The sequence below is a fragment of the Patagioenas fasciata genome, chromosome 2 (assembly GCF_037038585.1).
Source record: "Patagioenas fasciata isolate bPatFas1 chromosome 2, bPatFas1.hap1, whole genome shotgun sequence".
In the NCBI taxonomy this organism is placed as follows: domain Eukaryota; kingdom Metazoa; phylum Chordata; class Aves; order Columbiformes; family Columbidae; genus Patagioenas; species Patagioenas fasciata.
Genome location: NC_092521.1, coordinates 136,462,365 through 136,485,752, shown reverse-complemented (window position 1 = coordinate 136,485,752; position 23,388 = coordinate 136,462,365). Strand labels below are relative to the sequence as shown.

General features: G+C 36.6%; 1 long non-coding RNA gene across 3 annotated transcripts; it reads right to left on the bottom strand.

Moving 5' to 3' along the window:
* Nucleotides 1-230: 230 nt before the first annotated feature.
* LOC139827275 (uncharacterized) lies at nucleotides 231-21,776 on the bottom strand. Of its 3 annotated transcripts, XR_011737734.1 has the most exons (7): nucleotides 20,342-20,711; nucleotides 19,969-20,126; nucleotides 18,732-18,935; nucleotides 17,914-18,156; nucleotides 16,261-17,225; nucleotides 3,438-3,522; nucleotides 231-2,240 (listed from the first exon to the last, which is right to left on the bottom strand). It is a non-coding gene; the product is annotated as an uncharacterized lncRNA (long non-coding RNA). The 3 variants fall into 3 exon arrangements; XR_011737735.1 differs by lacking the exons at nucleotides 231-2,240; nucleotides 3,438-3,522; nucleotides 20,342-20,711 and adding an exon at nucleotides 21,628-21,776 and having other exon boundaries at nucleotides 15,676-17,225; XR_011737733.1 differs by lacking the exons at nucleotides 231-2,240; nucleotides 3,438-3,522 and having other exon boundaries at nucleotides 15,676-17,225.
* Nucleotides 21,777-23,388: the final 1,612 nt, after the last annotated feature.

Genomic DNA, 23,388 nt, shown 5'->3' with positions numbered 1-23,388 from the left:
CAAAAAAATACTCTAACATCTTTTACAAACGTTTCCATGGGCAACACCCATGAGTCATACTTTCAAAGCTTTGCAATAAAAAAGCTGCTATAACAGGGCTTTATTCCACACGCACACACAAAAACGGTTGGAAACTCACATTAGTTGAATAGTGGAATAATTCTATTCCAGAACATGTTCTTTTGCCAACTTTTTTTTTTTTATTTTTATTTTCCTATGGAAACAGCAGATCTTTCCCCATGAAATACAAGGCTGGGAACATAGTGTACCCAATCACCAGAAAAGCGTATGTGTTTTGACAGTCTCCTTGTAACACGATAATACAATTAGAAATAAAAGCATATTCTGCTTTTATTTACATTTCAGTCAGTGAACTCATATTTCAAATGAAAAATGTATGTTTATCATTAGAAGTAGAATTAAATATTATTGATGAGGAAAACAGAAGTGGAAAAGAAGTTTCTAAAGCATTTTCTAAAACCTTGTATTTTCAAACCCTAAGGAAGCTTTGCTTTAGTTTACATAAAATTATTTTAAAACTTACATTCTGGATCAATAATTAATATACTTGAAAAACAGAGACAATCTATCACTGACTTACATATTTCAACTAAACATGAACTTACACAAGCAGATGTAAATCAGGCGTGTTTTGCCTAGCAGCATTTGTTCCAGGAATGGAGCTTTTTGAAAGCACGGCAGAGAGATGCTGCACACTACGATTTCTTGCAGGTGATAACCTGAAGAGTAGTCAGCAGGCCTGTCATGTGGCCACCTGTGATAAGCCATACAATTTGCTATGCAGATCTTTACTAGTGAAGTACTATCAGAAATAGTGCTGACAGACAAGAGTCCAGAAAGTGAGGAAAGTATTATATTAAAATATTTGCCTGGCATTCCTGGACAAGAAACCTACCAAGAGCTATCAAAGAGGTCGGAGACAGATCTTACAGCACAAGCAAAGTTTTATGGTTCAAGTGCAGTCTTTTTTTTTTAAAAAAAAAAAAAAGTAAAGTGTTTTATCTGGAAGGGCAAAACAGACGATCACAACAATCCCCTCTACCTTTATGATCTATGAAAAATGAAGGATCACATAAATGCCAGAAGAGTATTTGAGACAAAAACATGGCCAAGCCTGTGAAGAAGAGAATTTATAGCACCAAGATTGGCCTAATATACTACAGCAACAAAGGGCAGGCCAGGGATGGTTTGTACAGACAACACTGTGCTAACACAGCTGAAGAGTTTGCGAGAAAGGGCTGAAATAAATCAACTCTGGAATTTTTAATGGGATGAAAAATGTAGAAAGGCTTGGTAGGGCCATGTGATAACTGAGTGAGGTGCATCCAAAAAATGCTTGTTACGGAGACTTCTCTTGACAATACACTTTTCAGGCAATGATTAAGAGTAAGGCAGACTTAAAATTACTTTTTTCTTTTTTAAAAAGACCTGAGGACCCACTTTAAATCCCATCAGGCTTAAGAGCTCTTACAAATACATGAAGGCTGATTTTTTTGCATTAGTATCATGTTAAGCATCATTTATCACTCACTCCCCTATAATAGCATTGTTAACTAAACACGGTGAATGCAGAAGGCACACAACAGGATTTCCTCACAAGTCATGACACCATCATGGGCAAAGTGGGATACCTGAGGGGCTCACAGCAGCACTGGCTGGCTGTAGTAACCTCACCAGCTTCAGGAGCCAAGGATGACAAGAGGAGAGTCTCTGTTGCCATGGTACCCCTTCCCATCAAATGGAAATCTTCCCTGGGGTTTGTAAATTATGTTGCCCAGTTATCCAATTGAACCATTTTTAAACATCTCTAAGTTAGCAGAGTTCATGCATCCTTTTGCTTCTTTTTCAATCATTGTCTTTAATGTTCAGACTGCACATCGTCTTAAGGGAGAAAGAAAAACTTTCTTCTTGCTCCAGAGCAGATTTTCCGTGTTTTCATAATACTGACTAAAGATAAAACTCAAGGTGCATACTTGATTGTTGCCAGATAGACTGCAAAAAGATGCTAGAGTTGTTCCAGAAAGTCTACAAATATACGGGGGATACCTGTTTCAGATCTGCATCTGCTCCGTTGTCTAATAATAATTATATTCCAGGAGAAACCCACAAAAAAAGGGGGGAGAGGGGAGAATGAGGACACTTGGGGTTACCTGAAATGCCTCTCACTGAAAGACCTGTAACAGGATTTGAGACCTGTTAATCCCATGGGTCATCAGGATCTGGAAAGAAATTGCCTTCTGAAACAGAGGTAAAAATACTTTGAAATCATGTAACCGTGCACAAAAAGAATCTTAGCTGCAATCTTTCCCAACTTCTGAGCCCTTGATATTGTGACATACATTTTCAATGGAGTCAGGAATGGTAGAGAGGAGTGGGCATGCAGACCAACTCTCTACAGTCTTAATCTGGTGGAGAGAACACAATTTTCTCAAATTTAATGGCATACTTGCCAGGCCTTATGGGATGTTAACTGTAGCACCTTTTCCTTGTGCTAATGAATGTTGGAAGGAAATTATAACTTTCAGTGTACAAGTCAATGCTCAGGAAAACAGTTAAGGTGGCTTTAATGTATGTTTGGTTCCTGGTTATCCAGTAACTCTGGGTGACTAAAGCTCTTTAGTGCTGATCAGAACTAGAGACTGCTATCAATATTCCAAGTTTCTCACAGAAAACCTCTTAGCATCAAAATCTGACTTGTGTATATATTTCAATGTCCAGTATGACCAGCCATTGGCCACCAGTGGTCTGCAGACCACAGTTCTGGAATCTGTGCTTTAAAATACTAGCTAAATTAAACAGGATGGGAAAGCTTTGGAAGGTCTCTCATAATTATTGGCAGTAAAAATACCCATTTTTTTGTTTTTCTGTTTATTTGTTTTGGTAGTTTCGGTTTTTGTTTTTTATGTATTTGGGTTTTTTTAAATGCTTACTATGTGCTTTGTAGGGACAGTTTGTCACTTTGAAAGAGAAAGCATTGGTTTCAGGAGCTAATTGTAACAAGACAGGTGTTCCATTAAAATGTCTTTTTTTTTCAGCATGATTAGCACTTGGAAACTTCTCCATTTACAGGAAAACAATTCTAGTGCTGGCTTTCTTTTGCAGTCTTTCATCAGAGGTCTCAGTGCCGGAAAAAAGTCACAGTTGTCAGTCAGAGTTGTTACAGGTTTTGGAGGCAGATCTCCCACTAAAGTATGGTAATACTGTTTTGTATGAGGACATTGTGTTACTCTCCTTACTGTTTACAGATCAGTCCATGGATAAAGTAAAATTGCTATAAAACCAGTGCAAATAAAATTCTTTCATTCCTGTTCAAGACTCCATCAAAGGAGGTAATATACAAAAGAGGCCTTCAAAAATGAACTAAATTCCAGCTTGCTTTTGTCATTAGGATGTAAAATAACGCAGAGCTGCTTTACCTTAGAGAGAAGCTTTTTGCTGCTCAGGCTCCCTGGCAGCCAGAGAAGGAGCAGCCATCCCCAGTCGCCTGCCTAGCTGCTCAGCCTGCAATACAGCAAAAGGAGAAAAACGCATTGTAATCATGAGAATACCTACAAGTAATAGTTTACAGTCATGCCTACCTAATGTGTGACTGTCAATGCAATGTATAATTCACAGGCTGCCCCTCCAAAGTGCAGCCTAGATATAAAATGAAAGTGAAAGATGCTATAGTAGAGCACATTGTACAACCACTACTACTTCTTTAGTTCAGCAGTTTCAAAAGTGACAATAGTCTCACAGGATTTAAAGGACCATGTGTTATAACAAAATAACTGAAATGCAGTTAAACACTTAGAAAGGTAATGTATGTTGGTAATTTTATTGTTAGAGCAGAACAGAAAGTATATATGCTATTCACCTGGTGAATTAATGTTTGCCATATAGGTAATGTGCAGAATATCAAAGACTATTTTGTAATTTTTAGCCCTAGAAATAGTAACAACCAAGAGACTACAGGCTCTCTGCACATTAAATATTGTACTTTCACCCATCATCAGGATATCAGCATCTCATATAAGAAATCGACACCTTTTTATTTTTTTCTGGTTTGAGTTATGGAAAACTTTGATTTCTCTAACAGGTAGGAAAAAAAAAAAAAAAGGTAGCAAATAGTGGTGTCATTCTGGTCCTGAGAAGGAAACTTTGTCAAGTAAAAGGCTGGTAATACCTCTGCATATTTCTCATTTAGCCAGCATCCTAGTAAGAATGTACAGGATTTACATGTTTAATTTTTGTTTTGATGAACTGTAGTCCCTGGAATAATACAACCTTCTGAATAGTTCATAAGATTACTGTAAGAATTCTTCTAGTATAGCTTTATGTCTAAGCTTTTGCATTTGCAAAACCTTGAATTCAGCATTGTGTTTGTTGTTTCCTGTGTCTGATCTGAAATTAAGAAAGAAAAAATGCAAAGTCTTCATTTTTTTGTTGTTGGAAACAGACTCAAACACATACATATGAAAAACGGTGAGTCTAAGACCTGAGGAAGCATTGGGACAGGGATGCTTTGAAAAATTGATCTTTAATCAAGTGACTTGTCAAATTCTCAGAAAGAAGTTAGGATAAATCTGGGTAGATAACTCAGTTTATTCAGATAAAAAGGTGCAATTCTTGAGTAAAAACTGTTTGGAAGAGTGCTTGTACCCTGTAGCATGCGTTTATTTGGCAGAATAAAAAGTGCTCATACATTTCTGAGGACCAGCACAGGGAGCAAAACATTGAAGTAATCTTCTAGGTGAACAGTCCTGCAAAATACTGTGTACTTTCAATTCTCAAAAAAATTAGTGGGAACTGAATGCAAGTTCAAACCTTCATATGGCTAACAACTTTTTGCAAAAGATATGGTTCCTTTTTTCTTTTTTATTTCCTTTCCCTAAGGGGATTTCAGCTGTCTCTTCTAGCAGTACATTACCTAGCCTATTATACAATGTGTGAAGTACCCTATCCTGAAATCCAAGACCTTGCTTTGCTCTATATTTCCCATACGATCTTGAACAAGTCAGACATTTTAAATATTTAAAAAAAAAAAACCTAAAACCATTTGAAAGTCAGACCTTAATCTCTCTTGTCTATGTTTTCTACCATTTTTCAGTGTGTAAACTGTAGATAACAAGACTTTTCTATCTTACAGATCATAAGAAAAAATAATTTTAAAAAATTAATGCAGTCAGATATTGAAGATATTTTTTTATAAGACTGCTAATGAAGCATTGTACATGTAATCTGCATATTTGTTCTTGCTGGGAAAAAAATGATGAAATTATACAAACTATAATTATAGACTTGTAAGTCTTTATCCTTGAAAGTAAGACACTGCCCATAAATAGAGTTAAGATACTAACTTGGAATTTAGTACAAGATAAACACTACAAAACTAGGCTACTTGTAATTGTCATGACAAACCTGTTTAATCAGATAATTTTGAAAGAACTGAAATACAAGATAGGTCATTATAAATGGAAGACTGAGAATATGCATGCAGGTTTGAAAGAATTCATATAGCTCCCTGTTATCATGGTCCCAACAGAACAAAGTATTTTCTGCCAGACAGGCTATGGAAAACAGACATTTTGGGTGTGTGTAACTGGGAGTGATTTTCCTCTGGAATTAATATAGATATATATATATGTGGAAAAGTAAGAACTATTAACCGACTTTCACATACTTAGACGTAAATATATGAAGGTACCCACAGGTGTGTGTATCCAGTTTATGTAGATTGAGAAAAGTTTTAAAAAATGTAAAAGATTAAAAAATTACAGGCAAATTAAAACATCATTTCAGTTCCAGGAAAATGAGCTATGGCTTATTATTTTGAGAGCGTGAGTTAGACAGTAATGACTCTGTAATAGAAACAACACCAGTAGTTCTCTGGTTTTTGGCATATTACCTGGGACAGAATAATTCAGTTTGTGGCAGCATTTTCTCGACTTTATTTAGCATCAATTTAGAATTCATTTAGAGTTTACATACTGAAAGAACTGGGCCATATACACATGCACAAACATATGACATGTATGTAATACTTAACTCAGCAAGTAGAAAATGTGCTACAATTGATCCCTTTCTTCATAGCTGTCAGCCGTACCACAATTTGTTTATTCATTTTTCTTGGTGACTGTGATAAAGGACACACATGTTGTTGCCCTAAAAGCCCATCCATGAATGGTAAAAGAGTAATTACTGTCCATCAGAAATAAGGATTTCTGATTCCAGTATCAGAAAATGCATACTCTTACATATACACACACCACTTCAGCACTTCACCAGAGTCTTATGAAAAAATAAAATCCTGTTGTACCACTCAAACTGTCAGTCCTTTAACTCTAGACAGTGGCTTTAAGTCTCTAATATGGCAATGTCTGATGCATCTTTATCAAATACAGGTTTTCTGTAGTTCGTAAGCCTGGTTTTCCATGCATTAAACAAACTGCAAAACATAATGTCAGGCACCAATTTATTGAACACATGCAGGGAAGGAAGAACGATCTAGAACAATCAAGAGAATAAAAACATTACTAGAATGGCCTATCATTATATGAATGTTCAGCTGCATGATTAGTCATTAGACTTTAAAATTTGTATTCAGGAATGAAGAATTGTATTCTTTTATTCTGAAGTATATCTTCAATTCAGAAAACAAAGTGGTAGCTCTACTGAGGTTGTAAGGAATATTCACTCTGCTATATCAAAGATAATTTCCTCTGGTGTGTGCCAATGTAGAAGATGTATCTAAAAGCCTATCTTAACTTTAAAACTCCTGTACGATTTGGCCATGTATGATTTCTTTTGTAAAAGGCTATGGAAGGGTGCATGGTGAAAAGAAGTAGGGAATAAGATTAAGCAAGGAAAGAGCAGAGGAGGCCTCTAGCAATATCTACATGGGAGTTGAAGACAAGCTTATTGTGATGGGGTTTGCTGTGAAGAAACGAGAGCTTGTACTGAAGTATCATTTTTTGTTACTTCAAACATGCCTTGATGAAGAAATTATATACTATTAGATTAATTGTGTACTGCATGCTACTATCATGCAGTCTGTTTGCTAAAACCTAAAACTTCACTTTTTCACATGGCAGACAACTTTTGGTCACCTTGGTCTTCCATCAGGACATTCCTTTGGGAGCTGGGAATAGTAAAGTTGCTGGAGGTGCAGAAAGAACAAAACTTGCAGTGAAATGAAGAACGTAGAAGAGAGCTGAGGTGTTTCCCAATGGGAAAAAAAGAAAGGTGGAAGGATAAAAGTCACCAAAATACAGAGAAACTCTGAGGCTGAGAAGCAACCTCACAATCAACTTTTCTAAGTACTTGACATTTTGTTTTGTATTGGATGCTTTTTTCTGCCTCATATTCTCCATTAATTATAATTTTAATTTGTGTCACAGTGTGCATTTTCAATCGGTTGACTCAATGGAGAGATTTGTTTATCTTTGATTTCAACCTTTCTAACCTTTCAGCCTCTCTAACCAGAAGAAATATGTTAATTATACAAAACCTGAAATATTGAAAAGGTCACAAAAACCTACTGAAGAGTGAGATGTAAATTATACATCTTGGGACAGATGTGTATGCATGTCAATCTATCTGTATTCACTCAAATGCCAAGCTTATCTTAGCCTTCTTCAGGCATGCACTTTACAGACTTTCACGTTGCACTTCAGCTAAGTTCACCAGCTCTTTTCTGGTCAGTGCTACTTCCAGTTTCCTTTGTGCCAGTCTGACTTTTCAGCCTTTTTTTTCTAGATTATGCAGCAGACCATGCAATAGGGAAGAAACCACAGCATAAAGCTGCTAGAGAGGGACACAAATCTGGAAAGGTTCCCCTGCAATGGGGCAACAGAAAAGTCATGAAAGCTGCCCTGATGCTGTGCTGTGACGGAAAGCAGGGATGGAGTAGAAGGCACAGGTCTGCCGCCAAGGATGTGAGGCTTGACACGTCAGCCTTGTCCTGTGTCTGCCATGAGCTCTCCCCTCTTGGCTTCTGGTTCAGTTTTAAGTCAGAGGGGGAGTGCCACCTACTGGGTGACCTTCTGAAAAGAAGTAATTATCTTATGATTTAAGAGAATTGTAATGGGAATTTATACAGAGCAAAAACACAGCAAGGGCCTAAAATTAATGAAGTGGCTAATCAGACCTGATGAGAAGGACAAATTGCACTTAAAGTAGCTCCCCTACAGTTTCATGACCAGCTTGCTGCCACTTTTAGTAAACCTTTTCCAGCATGTTGGTCAAAAATCTGTAGAGCTCATTATAACTTGCCCTTTTTATGTGTAAAAACAGATGGCATGCAGAAACTACCTGCCTGCTAAATCTCTCACACATCTCAGGGTTTGATTCTAAGGTGCAACACTGTTGTATTTATAGACAAAGGAAAAGAAAGAACTGTCCATCAGCTATTGATGAGGTCTCACATCCACACATACCAAAGTCAACAACAGGATATTCTGAGTCCTCGTGAAGATCCTGATGTAATTTTCTACAGTTCATTCAGTATAGCAGTGGAGAGACAATGGATGAGACAGATCCAACTTCTCTGAGCAATGTATTTTATATGTGTGCACATATCACTCTGCTAATCCTGACTCCAGAATTCCTGAAGTGGGGAGACTTACAGTACAGACCAGGAAAGGCAGACTTTTTTCTTAGGTAGGGACATCGGAGAAGATTAATTTTATAAATTGTTTTAGGTTTTCTTAGCTATTTAATCTCTTAGATATGCCTCAGAAGGTTGGCCTAAGGAATTTTAAGGAACAATTTTATGTATAGAAAATGTTGCAAACTGTATATAGAAACTTCATTTCTAGTACTTTCCCTGTTAAGGGAAGGTGTTCTAAACTAAGGTGAAGGTATAAAAATGTGGTGCTCTATGACCAGATTCGAGCAGCTGTGACACATCAGGTACAGCACATTGTCTGCCTAAGAGAAGAAAAACTATGTTTTACAAACAAAAATACGCTTGGTTAGATTATGAAGTTCACATTACACATGATATCTCAATCTTTATCTGAAATTATTTGGGAAAAAAAACAAAACAAAATGTCAAAAATGCATAATATTGAAAAGAAAGAAGAAGAATTCAAGAGACAGCTGAACTAAAAGAGTGATAAAATCCCAGAGGTTCAGCATCCCTAGGCCTAAATGGGCTGCAGAGGAAAACACAGCAAAGTCTGTACTGAATGTCTTGGCTTCAGAACCAGAAAGGAGGCTGCCCAGAGAAAGACAGGGTCCAGCGCCTGACTATTGCCAAAAGACACATTGAAAAGCTAGAGGTGAAGGCTTAATTAAATGCAACAACAGTGCTATTATTTCCCAATCTGACTACCTCCTGATAAGAGCAAATGGTCTAAAACATGGCAAAGCAATCCTGTGAGAGCTGACTGGAGTACATTTATTGACTTCTGTGTGAAAAGGCACGCAAAGGACACAATGCAACTGCAGCAAGGGTAAAGCAACAGAAAAATCACAAATACTGGAATTAGTTTACATTTTTAAGATGATGGTCAATGACAAAATAGCACAAAAGTTTCAGTTCAGTGTCCACATGTGAACAAATAAAAGGGAAATATCCTCCTGAGAGGATTTCAAAGGGACTACCTATGAGAATAGGGAGTGGAAATTAGAGGACAGAGCCATGCTCTTTATAGAAATGGGGGAGGGAAGATGAAAGACAATGAAAAAATTGAAATTGAAACAAGAAAAGTTCAGACTAGATATCAGGAAAAACTTTCACCACGAGGACAGACAGTCAGTTGGAACAGGTCGTCTGGTTAAGAGGAGAGTTTTTTATCTCCATCCTTTGTTCTCAAGATCATGACAAAGCCCAGAGCAACCTGGTCTGTCCTCATAGCTTCTGTGAGCAGGAAGCTGGACTAGATGCCTCCTGAGGCTTCATTCCAGCAGAATTCTCTGCAAGGCTATGATTATACTATTCTCTGAAACTAAATAACTGAAAAATTATTTAGACTTATAGAAATCTACATTAGAAGAAAATGGTTTTAAAATTGGTTGGCAGAAGTATTATATGACATGATGAGAAAAACAAAAAAAAAGCCCAGTAAAATTCAGTTATATAAAGATCACACAAGCATTCAAATACGTGATTCGATGTTTAAAAGATCATACAAAAATTGGAATACTTCAACTGATGGATAATGACTGTGAACAACAATGTTATTTTAAATGTTATTGGTCAGGATGAATAGACTGAGAAATTGGGAAATCCCCACAACAAGTATATGCTAAATAAACTGCAGTGTCAAATGAATTAGATGATGACTAAGCAAGTCACAAAGTACATGTCAAATTGGTGGCCAGCAAGGAGAGCAGAAGAATGACTACTGCATAGAATGAAAATGGGATTTCTCAGGAGAGTTCTGTATAAAATGGCAGACATTATAATCACAGTCTAGGGAACCCCTCTCACAGGAAAGCTGTGTGGATGAAAAACTGCATCATGGCTAAAACAGAAAAATTATAAAAGTTTAAAGAAATCATAGGAAAGAATAGAAAGAACTGAAAGAGGAAGAATTCAAGAGACAGCTGAACTAAAAGAGTGATAAAATCCCAGAGGTTCAGCATCCCTAGGCTTAAATGGGCTGCAGAGGAAAACACAGCAAAGTCTGTACTGAATGTCTTGTCTTTGGAACCAGAAAGGAGGCTGCCCAGAGAAAGACAGGGTCCAGCACCTGACTATTGCCAAAAGACACATCGGAAAGCTAGAGGTGAGGGCTTGAAGTCCTAGCGGTCACCTTGAAGGTAATGAATGAGATCTGCTGACTCCAAAAGAGGATAATAAGACTAATTAATTTCATAGATCTGGATAACACTTGAGAAAATAGAATGCAATAATAGTCACATTAAAAATAATAGTCACTGATACAAATCAAGCCAGAATTTCACCCCTGGGTTTGTTTCCAAAAATCTGATAATCTTTAGATGCACCCTAGGAGGACTATATTTTTTTGAGTATTCCTGCCCTCAGTATTATATTAATAAATGCTATGTGAACATGTAGTTCTAGGCTGAATACAACACATGATGATGCAAATGAAAAATACAAAAAGAAAACACAGATACAAAATTGCTCCATTTTACCTGCTATTATGAATATTTTAAAAGAGCTGTATTGTCATGCTAGTACTAATACATTGTCTTGCATTTAATACTCAGCTGATCAATTTTAATAATAATAATTTCCAGCTTGTCCATCTCCACGTAGACTTCCCATCTTTTGCCTTAGATATTGTTTCATATATGGAGGGGGGGGGTGTTGTTTTTTGTTTTTGTTTTTGTTTTTTCATTTTGTCTTCCTATCATTTATCTCTGGTCATTTTTACAGCAATGTTTCTATTTGAAGCTGGTCAGGAAGCACAGTCCTGTTTCCACACACACAAAAAAATCATTTCTTCTTAAGAATCACAAATCAAGATGAAATTCTGAAAGCTGCTGACTTCTTTTTAAATGGAAGTCTAGAAGCTATAATTTTTAAAAAGGTAAAACATTTCAAGAGCTGAGTCCATGCTTCTGAAGCCTAGGCTATGATGCCTGGCTCCTAAGTGGGTGGGTGTTTGGACAGTGAGTTCCTAGGGGGTCTGAGCTTCCCAGTCCTTTCACACCGTGCATTGAAGTGGCCTCGAAGGACTGAGGTCTGGGGACTCAGGAAGCCACAAGTTTCTGAAGAACCAATTGATGAAAACTCTGGGATCCTGCTGCCAAGGTCAACTGCCAAGGAACAAAACTCATTTTGTAAAAAAGCCAAACAAGTGTCTACAGATCCCTAGAATATTTCAATTTTCAGAAGATTAGGTTTCTCTAACAGAAAAACTTCACAATGGAAAATGTCCAGCTGTCCTGCTCACCTTATTTGCGTTGTTGCACAAAAGGCATGTATACACAAAATATGGCATTTCATCATGGCTCCAGCTTCCAGCTTCACTGATCATACACTGACCTCCTCCCAATGCCAAATCTGCATTTACCTTTCTAGACAGTTTGGAAGCAAATTTTATTATAAAGAGCATGAACCCTTCCAATTTCTGCAATAGTCCTTGATTTAGATGATTTGTGTTTTGTACTAATATAAGGAAACATGAGCTTTTCCTAGTCAAAACATTGTGAAGCAGGCATTCAGTAATCATGCTGACAGCTTGCTCTTCCCAAGAAATTCTTTGGGCAGGACATCATTAGCTCATGTTATGTATCACAGGAAAGGGTATCATGCCCAGTCGTGCGTGGTGACAGCTTTGCATTGGATTAAATGCAAAAAAAAACAAAAAAAAAACCCCACAACACTTACCCCTTTACCAAACAAAATGAAATGAAACAAAACAAAAAGTGCAGTTTAAGAAGTAGAAAAGACCTGTTCAGTTTTCTTGTGTAGTTACCATATGTTTGTTCCTCGGCAGTAGAGCAATGAGTGTCCTTTGGAATAGAGAAGTTATGGCTTAGTATTAAAGAACTGTGTTTTTCCCCTTGGTTTAGCACAAACTGAAATTTTTTATTGGTGTCAAAGTTTCAAGACAGAATTGTACCTGGTAAATAAATTGTAACATATCAAACTGCTAAAACCTAAAAAAGACAAGTAGAAAAGGTTATAACTGAGGTAGACAGGGAACTGAAAAGCTGAAAACAAAAATGGGGGAGAGATGTGAAAGTTCTGGGGAGACTGACTGGTTATTTGAGTGGTCATCTGCTGTCAGAATTGCTCATAATGTGAAAAGAGTCTACTTGATTGCTCCAGATTCTCATATTTTTACACTCCAAACTGATCATTTGCATATAGGACATCTAATTATGAAATACCTGTTGATACATTTATTGTCTTCTGTTTGATATATCTGGAATAATATTCTCAGTGGCTTCAATCTCATGGCCCTGTTACAGCATCAGAATTTATACTGCTTGCTTTGAATCAAATCTGTTCTGACATTGGACCCTTGCCTTGAAATAATACTTCATTATATGACTTCAGATATTTTACAGTGGGGTTTTTTTGGACTAATGCTCCCATGCAAGAGAAGGTGCAGTTGTAAGAAACTCATGCAAGTGAAAGAGCAGTTGTAGGAAAACAAGGTCTTCTAATTATTATTTAGAAATATTTTAAATTCTGGTGTTTGTTTATTTGTTTTGTTGTTTATTTTGGTTTTGGTTTTGCTTTTTTTTTTTTTATTTGATTAAATGATCTTGTATTGTTTTCATCATCCTAGCAAAAGTTCAGTCTTAAAGAAAAGTGATACCACTTAATTTCTTCAGAGTTTTCATTATAGCCTCTAGTCCCTGGGGCTCTGGATACAGAGAATAAAAATACGTTTGTTTCATGACTCTGTCGCTAACATAATAAATGTGCCATAGTCAGTTCAGGACTTCAGTATTTACATCTAGAAAGTAGAGAGCATGTGTACTTGCCTTTATAAAATATTTAAAGATCTAAAGTAATCAAATTGCAACAAGCTTAAGAGCAGAAGGTTCCCCCTGGGATTTATTTAATGGTAAAATTGTGCTCCAGTTACATTTTTCATATTTGACTACATGTTGCTTTTCTCAGTTTTATTCACTTCTGTTATTCCAAGGTGAACCAAAATGTCCTTGCAATGCACTTTGAATTTTAAGTAAATTTTAAACTGCTAAATCCCAAAATTATGTATATCATTTGGATTTTCCCAGTAGAAATCTGAACACCTGCACAAACCCAATTTTCCTTTAAAGTATAATGTGGATTCCCCCAAACCAATATTTGACATCATATTTTGACGGAAAAATCTAGACAAGCATTAATATCACTAGATGTCACTTAACCGTCATTTCCTTTTCAAAGATTCTACTTAATTCCTTTCCATTTGGTAAGACATTTGTATTTCATTAGTTTAGATTTCATCTTCAGATATGACTTTGTCTCTTACGATTGCTTTGCTTATCACCAACACTGTGTGCAAAATAGTTTGCTGCATGCTTCAGTGTGGGGGAGCTTTTTCGGTCATTGCACATAACTGTGTGTGGGGGCAGGTAAAGCCTTCTTGTGGGTTTGTTTTTATAAAGTATTCTGTTTTCACATACTCCAAGTAACATAAGAACCTCCATTTGTGGTAGCTTTATGCACTTTTTAAAATTAAAAGACTAAAAACTCTCTCCATGTTGAGAATATGTAAAGAGACTATTCATACCTGGATTTCCAAGAAACTTGCTTCAGGTTTCATATGTACCAAACTGCATGTTTTGCTGAAACTTTTTAGAGGCAGCAGAAAATGAATATGCAAGAGCAGAAAGGCAGCCATCACTATGCTTCTCATGTCCTAGTTTTCAACAAAAGCCAGACTGGCCTCTAAAGTCTGCTTTGAAGGAAGTATGCCAGCTTGCAGTTGTCTATACACATCTGCCTAAGAGGGACAGAGGACCATCTATTCCAAAAAGCCTCTACCTTGAGACTACTCAGTTAAGGAACTATTCTGACCCTGCAGAAACAGCACAAGAAATCCAACTGTGCCACTGTGCAAACACCTGGCAGGCTCTTCATGCACCCTGACAGCACCCAGGATCAGCCTTGGAGACCTTGCTGCTGACTGGGAGACCAGTGCCACCAGTGACAGCAGAGGAATGAAAAGGGGAGCTCACTCTCTGCAATGCAAGAGAAGCTCCAGCATCACCTCTTACCTTCTCATTCCTGGCTCCCAGGCTTTCAGTTATATTATTCTATGTTGTCAATATTGCAATATCTCATTTTTGTGCCATACTCTATCGCCACCAAAAAAATTGAGATGCTCTGGAATACATGGTGTTGCCACAGTTTATTTAGAAATAAACATCTGGTTTTAATGTCTTTCTTGCTCACACTAAAAGTGCATTTGTTCTGAATATAGTAGCTCAGCTTGCCTGAGTGCCATCATTTTAATGCATTGCTTCTGCCCAGAGAACCTTGTAACCACACACTGATTTGTCATCTATGTAGCATGGAGCATGCATTATTTTCTTGATGGGATTTTAATATAGCTGTGACTCTTACTAGTTCCCAGAGGTTAGATTTGCCATGTTTATTTTTGCTCCCTATTTTTCTTGTCTGTCTGTGGCATATATATAGCTTTTTCAATAAACGCAAAACTTTCAAACTAATTATCTTTTACACAGCATTAATGTTTTCCCCTCCTGTTTAAGCTCTTAGTTATACCCTGGTTGCAGAAACTTAGTTACCCTTTAAACTTCACCAAAACTTCAGTCAATTCCTTCTCTGTTTCTATGGAGCAAACCATTTACGTCACATGCAAAAGTTAGCCTGTTTCAGACAGTACTGGGAACATTTGTAGTTCTTGGAAATTAAGCTTTCACTATTACTAGACTTCACAAACATACAAATATTTCTTTTAAACCTGACCATACTAGTGAGAGACTTCCTAAGTGCGAGTCCCTAATAGCCCAGCTAGTGTTTCGGTAAAGAAAAGGCTCAAATATTTCTGAACTTCTAAGGGAATTGTTTTAACAAAATACCTCCGGAATTGAATGAGGGGGTAACAGTCCATCTCAATCAAACATTAGTGACCACTTTTTAAAATACTGTCAATGTGTTCTGAAAACATATTTTTAGAAATTGAAATGTAAGAAATCCAGAAAACTCATATTGAACAATTAAGTCCTCAAGGAACTGGAACTCATTAAAGAAGAGGTATTTGTGCATATACAGAAGGAGAAGGGAAATTGGTGCCTACTTCTTATTAAATCCAGCAGTTATTTGGAAGGGCTTCCGAGTATTTCAGTTCTCTAACAAGATTAATTCTGAGCATAGACACACATCTATATTACATCATAGATACAATAGAGAGGAAATATAATAAAACACAGTCAAGTTCACTCAAAAACCTGGTTGGTGGTCACAGATGTAGAGAAATACTTAGAAATCTGCGCCTTATTGCCTCTAAAACATCCCTGAAGTCCACTTGCTTTAATAACTTCCAGATGTAATGTCAAGAATGGGGTATCTGTGAAGGAGGTCTATTTAATTTATAGCTTGAATATTTTCTTCTTCATGTTTTGGTACTACACAGAGATGAAATGCTATAAAAGGCCATGTATATTGAATTCCACAAGCTACTTGCAGAAAATGAGACGTGAAAACAATGCTTATGAGAAAAAAGTAATACAGGAGGGGTTTTAACCAGTCCTTTTGGATACAACGTGCTAGGATTCTTACTGTTTTTACGGAGAGCTAAAGAAAAGTGATAAGCAATGAGATATTTAATCTAACATAGATGTGACACTGACCTTGGCATGGGTTTTCACTTTGGTGAATTACTATTGTGAGGGCCTCTTATCCAGAAGTTTAATGATGATTTTTTGCTTGAGCCAAGAGGCAGATGTATGAGTTTCATCCCCTTCTCTCTCAGAAGTTCCACATGGGCTCAGCATATTTTATAGCAATGAAGAAAAAGAAACACGCTTCTACACATTTGTTACAAACATTGAACTTGTAACACGCAAGATCTCTTTATATCAGCAAAGCCCACGCCACTGCTTTTTCTTCAAAGTTTTATGCATTTTATCGCTGATTTCCCCTTTTATTTTAAAACGGGTTTGCTATCAGGCAATAACAAAAAAGTTTCTGTATTGTCCTTTATGGAAGAAAAAAAGTAAAAGAAATATTAGAAGAATGACTAATCTTTTAAAAGCTATTCCTAGAACAACAACAGATCATTTAGGATTAAGGGTATTTTTGATGGAGAAAACAAGGCATACCAGGACAGTGTTTATACCGTTTAAGCAGTGTACTTATGCCTCAAATTACATTCCTCTGGGGAATCTATCTGTATTTATATTTTGTCTTTGCTCTGGTCCATCTCCATAGCAACATGTTTGTTCCTGTGGAGAATCTGGGTGAATAATTTCAAATTGAGCCCGAAATTTTTAAAACAAGGTTTCGGTCCTCTATAAAATAATTATGGACAAAAACGATTTTAAGAAACCTCAAAAAATAAACATACTTTTGCTCTTGTTTATTTTACCCTACTCTAGACATGGTTAAGTCTGAACAATCCTTTGATCTTTCTTTCCCGTGATGTTCAGGCTGGGAGCAGGCTTTTCCACATGGCTTCAGCAGCTGTTATAAAATCTGGTGGAGAATTTTTCATCCCAATTTGAATGGCTCGCATACTGTATTCACTAATTATGTTGTTATATACACATATTCCAAGTTTTTGGTCAGAAACTGGGATCTTCACTTAAAAACTTCACTTGAAAAAAAAAAACAACAAACAAAGATCTCATGAGGATAGGGGGAAGAGAATCAGGCAAGATGACTTTAAAATTACTTTCAAAATACTATAGGTCATTTTAGAGGTGGTCTTTAATTTATAGCCAGTATCACTTCCTGCTCATATTTGTAGCTGTTCTCTCTTTCACCTTGGGGAAAGATTCTATGGCTGAGAACTATTTATTGCTACCAAATAAGAGCATTAAAAATAGTTTAAAAAAAAATACTGCTCTTTAGCATTAACACTAATGAAGCAATTGTTTCTTCATTTTTTCAAATGTATGCACCCATATAAATCTACAAAAAAAAAGGAGAAGATATTTCGATCAGAATAAAATAATAAAAACAAAGAGGAAAAACAAACTGATGAAAAATTGTCCTTAATCATATAGTATGTTTTTGTATCATGAGTTTTCATAGACCAATAGGTCTTTTAAGTCTAGGAGTAAAATGATACAGCTAGTTTTTCACTTAAGTAATTTCAGGAATTCTCGTGGACCTGCCAAATTTGTCTGACCAAAGTCAGCTTTCCTGAATTGCACAATACAGCAAGACTGAAAATCCTGTGTATAAGCTGGCATGAAAAGAAGGGGCCTTGTTTTGCTTAATTGCTCAGGTGGTGTCAGCTTATTGAATCCAGCTCAGAAAATGCCATTCATCCAACTTACCAGAATTACTGCTGTGAAGTTTGAACAGTTCTGCAATATTTAAGGCAGACTCAGCACATGTATCATCTGGAGGTAATGAGGCTTTCATTCTCTATGCCAGCTATTCAAGTCTTATATCTGATACTCAAAAAGTTTTCACAGATGGTCCATTCCAACCCGCTCTTTTTCTGCTTCCACTGGGTTTGTATTTTTGTAAGCATTTCCCATCTGCCTGCTTTAAGATCTTCAAATAGGTGGAATATTCTGGTGAAAGGAATGAATACTTTTATTCTGCCTCCAAATTCCTTCCCAATGATGCCACATGCACATTAGAGCTGGCGCACCCATACTTTGAAAAGAAGCATGAAGTTAAGAAGCAAAATATGGACCTGTTTTATATAACAGTGAGTCACTGCTACATTTCTAGACTACAGACAATAAAAGAGAAATGAAATGTCTATGATTTAATTGGCAGTAATAGGCAAAGGCTGTATAGAGACAGCATTACCTCTTTAAAACTACAAAAACATGTTTATTTACAGGATAGGTGCACTGCCATCAGCCAATGAAGACAGCTTTAAAAGTCTGTGTGGTGTAAGTAAACAAGACAGACAGTTATGGAAGTGGGTTCTGGATATCACTCAGAACAATACACTGGAATGGTAAAAAATAGCTGAGAAACAGCTACTGAGTTAAAAAAAGATAGTATCATTTATTTTTAATAAAAGTATTAAAATATACACTTTCCTGTTCTGCAAAGTAAAGACAAACAAACAAATAAATAAATAAATAAATCAGGCAGTATCTGTGATCATTTGTTGATAATCATTTAAACCCACCTTTAATAGTTCAGTTGCGAAATAAAAAGGAAAATCAGCTCCTGCCTAAGTGAGATACCCAAAATTGTGTTGCTCCGTTTCAAGGTACTTTGAATCCCAAGGCATTTTTTATAATTTGGACTCAGTGTATAGCAGACTATATTAACTTGCAGAGTTCACTCATATTTGTAATTCAGTACTTCTGCTTGAAAAATCTATGAACACCTGCAGAAAGACAGAGGAGCATGTTCATCAGAATTAAAGGTACTGAACACAACTTTAATTATTACTCAGGTTCATGAAGTTTTAGTGTTTTCGGTCCTAAAATTCAAGCTGATAAATATATCCTTCAGTGTAACATCTGTGTACCATCCCACAGTGAAAAACATGGGCATTCATCAACTCTGTGCAATATAAATTTAAAAAAACAAGACAGCAAAGTCCTGAAGGATGTTTTCTATGTCACATGAAGAAATAGGAGAATTAATATGCAAGTTAGGAATAAAACACTGAAATGTGAGAAGAAAAAAAACCATCAGATTCATTTCAATAAATTAAAGTGATCAGCAAGTGTTACATGCAGGTTTTTTTTTAAAGCTGGTGGATAGATATTTCAATGAGATGTTATTAAAAAGCTAAAAGCCTCTTCCTGACAATATTTGGAGACTTGCCATCTAAAAGCAAACAGTCATGGACAAATAAGTTCTTCTTTTCAAATCCAACACTGTCTCTAAATGTGTAGAGACATCATAGGAAGCCCCTGGGAATACTGTCTGTGTTTTGGATCACATAACAACTAAATGACTTTTAACTGTGGTTGTACTAGAATCTATGTCATACTAGGGGTTGTATGAGGATACATAGGATAAAAGTTAAACAGCTAGTGAACTGAACAAAATGAACCATATTACTATTTATCCGTCTTTGATACTGTGTGTATTTTGTATCGACTCATCTCATTCTCAATAAACACTACACTGTTCTCATGAAGGACACAGAGGCACGTTATGGTAGAATGAGTTATTTTCACAAATGTCTTTTCTATGTTAAAGAAGGTCAGGCCAGAGAAATATGTTTTGCACTTGAAAGAAAATATGGAAATATCTAAAGCATTTTAAAACATACAGAAGGCAATTCCACTGTTCTTTTAAATACATAAGTTTTGTTTTTAAAAATTAAGAAGAGTTTTACAGAGATGGAATAAGGGCACAATATGCCATACCATACATGTAAGAGACAGACTGCCATTCCCACTCACCAAAACAGTAAGCCAGAAGTTAAGGCGCCTCCCCAGAATTTGAAGCTTGTTAATCCAGGGAGTGCCTTAACTAATACATTAGCTTTTCCATCTTGAGTTGGAGCACTTTTCCCCAGGACAATGTATCCAAGCCTATGAATTGTCAGAAAATGTTCTGGCTTCAAAAGAGGAAAAAAAAAAAAAATGGTTAAAATCTTTTTTGCTGGCTCTACAGACAATTATAACATTTACATTCCACAGTAAATACAGATACACTCATTCCCATTTAAAAAAAATCCCTTACATGCACCCTTATACACACACACACATATATTTTGCATGACATAGGCAGAAAAAGACATAACAAAAAGTGTTAACAAAATAACAAAGTTACCTAAATATAAATTATGTCCCTGCCAACATTCCCTGAAGTCTACACATTGCATTGAGTAGGCTACGGGTCATGCCTTTCTCCATGACAGTTCTTCCTAAGCAGCTCTTCCTGAAAAGGTGTTCATGGAGATGTAGACATAATTTGTGCTTTTTATATTTCCTCTCCTCCTCTGTGGCTCTGGCCCTCCATTGTGTTTCTATTCAGAGAGTAAAAGCACTTCTGTTTTAGTGTTTCTCTCTGTTTAATGCTGTTGTATAGCAGTCTATGGGTGTTGCCTAATTTGAAAGCCTTGGCCACTTAAAACGTGGCTGTGAGCAGCAGTTGCTAAGAAACTACAACTTAACTGCTTTCAAATACAGTTCTACTAAAGTGCAATTACCCACACCTGCTATTATTATTTATATGAGCTAATATGTAATCCTTCTTCACCACACTGGACACGTCGTCTCTTACCTCCCATTGCACTAAGCCCCGTCTTTCCAGCAACTTGTGAGATCATCTCATCTAGATAAACATTTTTAAACCACCCCTATATCCTGAATATTTCCCGGGCAGGGAAATGTGTTACAAAACTTGGTGTAGCTCAGCACAAGACAGAGCATAAATGCCCAGCAGGTCACTGTCACTTAGAAAACCACTATTACGAGGCAGAGCCTCCAATGAAATTTTACCTCTGGAGAGACTGAACAGCTGAATAGGAGGTGCATGGGCATTTTTAAATTGAAGAAATTTTTTTTTGCAGTAATAAAATACTTAACTAAAAAGTAAGTGGACCATTTAGTAACTCTGCTTCTATTAAGTCAGCCTCTAATGTTTTGTTATATGAACAAAATGCCAGTAATAAGCAATATACATTTGAGAGGAATGGGTGTCTTTTGAGTTGAAGACTTTTGTCTTAACCTTTCTTTATCATGTAAACATCTATTGGTGCCTCTTGAATAACGAGGGTATCTTTTATAGTATCTTGGCTGTATTCCACATCAGCTCAGACCATTGTGTTTACTGAGTAATTTCAACTATGTGAATTAGATGCCTTAGTCTTTGCTTTCTGGAGATGAATGCAGACACCTTGTAGCCAATCAAGCAAGGACTTGAATAAGAGATCAGTTTTGAGCAGATAATGGGAGTGAACAATTAAAATGCAAAGAATTTGTAAAGCTTGATGCCTGGCCTTTTTATGCAACAGGAGGTGAACCAGCATGCAGCAACACAGGGTAATAGGGGGATAACAGCATTAAGAAAAGCATGGCATCTCTCCATAGGTGGGAAAACTCAGGCTTACTTACCTCTTTGCTTCCACTCTGCTGTCATTCAGAGCTAACTAGACACAAACCACTTAACGGCATCTGCAGAGAGGAAGATGTATCAGCCCTAGGCCAGTTGTGTGTTCAAACAACCCTAATCTTCTGGAGAGCCCTTTGCTTGTACCTGAAGATTCAGAAATACTGGAAATGGGGGTTACATATGTCTCCCATCATTCACATAGGTTCACACACAATAGAGAATGTGAGAGAAAATAAGAGAAGGGGAGAAAACCCAAATCTTATCTAATATATACCCACACATCCAGACAGACTTTCTATATTTCCAAGCTGTTTGAAAGAAAGTTATATTTTCTAGTGCAAATCTCAATGTAAAGCCATCTTGTTAGTCATTGAATCACTAGTCATTTAAGTTAAACTACTTTATTTTTAACATCTGGTTTGTAATCAGAGTACAATTACTTTGTCTCACTGCTGAGTTTGGATATCTGTTCTCCATGTATACAGGTTTCTGACACCATGATGTTGAAATACTTCTGTGGGATAGTGAGACAATACATGCTGCATTAGACTGCAGAGGTAAACAATGAGATGTGTAGCCGCACGTCATTGTTAATTACACAAAGAAAAGCTTTGGGAATGGTACAGTAAACAGATGGTTACCTGTAAATCTCTCATTTTCTGGTTTTAAATCCTAAAACAAGTAATACAAATGTGGTCATGTTTTCTTCCATGAAAATGACAGTAAGTTATATATATATTAAAAAAAAAAAAAGAGTAAGTTCTATATCCAAACATGTCATTGTGCAGTTATTTGTAAAGGCAAAGAGACAAAGATGCATTTTCTTCCCTAAGAGAAAGTCTCTAGAGTCTACAGTTTCTTTCAAATAGTTTTATCTTCATTAACAAATATTTTGACATCTCTAGATCACTTAATAACATATCGTAAGAATATATTTCAGCAGAACTTCAAAACATCTACTGCATAACTACAGCCAACTAACCTCATGATCTTGACAAGTCCTTTTTATTATTACAAAAAAAAAAAAAAAAATCACAAAGCTCTGTTTCAAAGTGATATGGGGATAATAAGCCTGAAGATATCATTTGAATGACCACCTCTGGAGACACATTGTCTCATGGCATGCCCCACATTGCCCAGGACACTTGTAGAGACATTGCAGTGTCAGGGCAGCATGGGGACCAGCAGCCCCTGCCACCCTGCTGTGATGAGCCATGGGGCAGAGGAGGTACATGCCAATGGACCACCAAGTGTTTCCAACCTCCAGTTCCAGACACACATTATAATTCACAATCTGAATGCAACACAAAAGCACTAGATTGATTGCCATTTTTTAAACAGATTTATCAATAAGTGTAAGATGTTAGGCATTAGGTTGTGCCTTTAAGACTACTTTGAAGGAGACAGTGGGTGGCAGAAGGGTAACAGACTACAGAGAGAGCTCCCAGGTGCATTCCTAGATATCCAGACATATCTAGCTCTTTAAAAATTGTTTCACCTGTGTGAAATTTCTTCAGCTTTACTTTTGGATGGATTAGAAATTCATTCTTCATCATATCCTCTTTGCCACTTGAAGCAGAGACCATAAACCACACAAGTATTAAATCTAGGGATTCAAACAGTAGCCCTTGGCTGCCACCTAAAGGTCTGATATACTCTTTTGGAGGAATACTATCAGACTCCTTTCCTGAGTTTGGAATGGAAAAATGCTTGCCTACTGTTGTTACAGACAGCCCATACAACCACTATTGCTGAAAGAGATT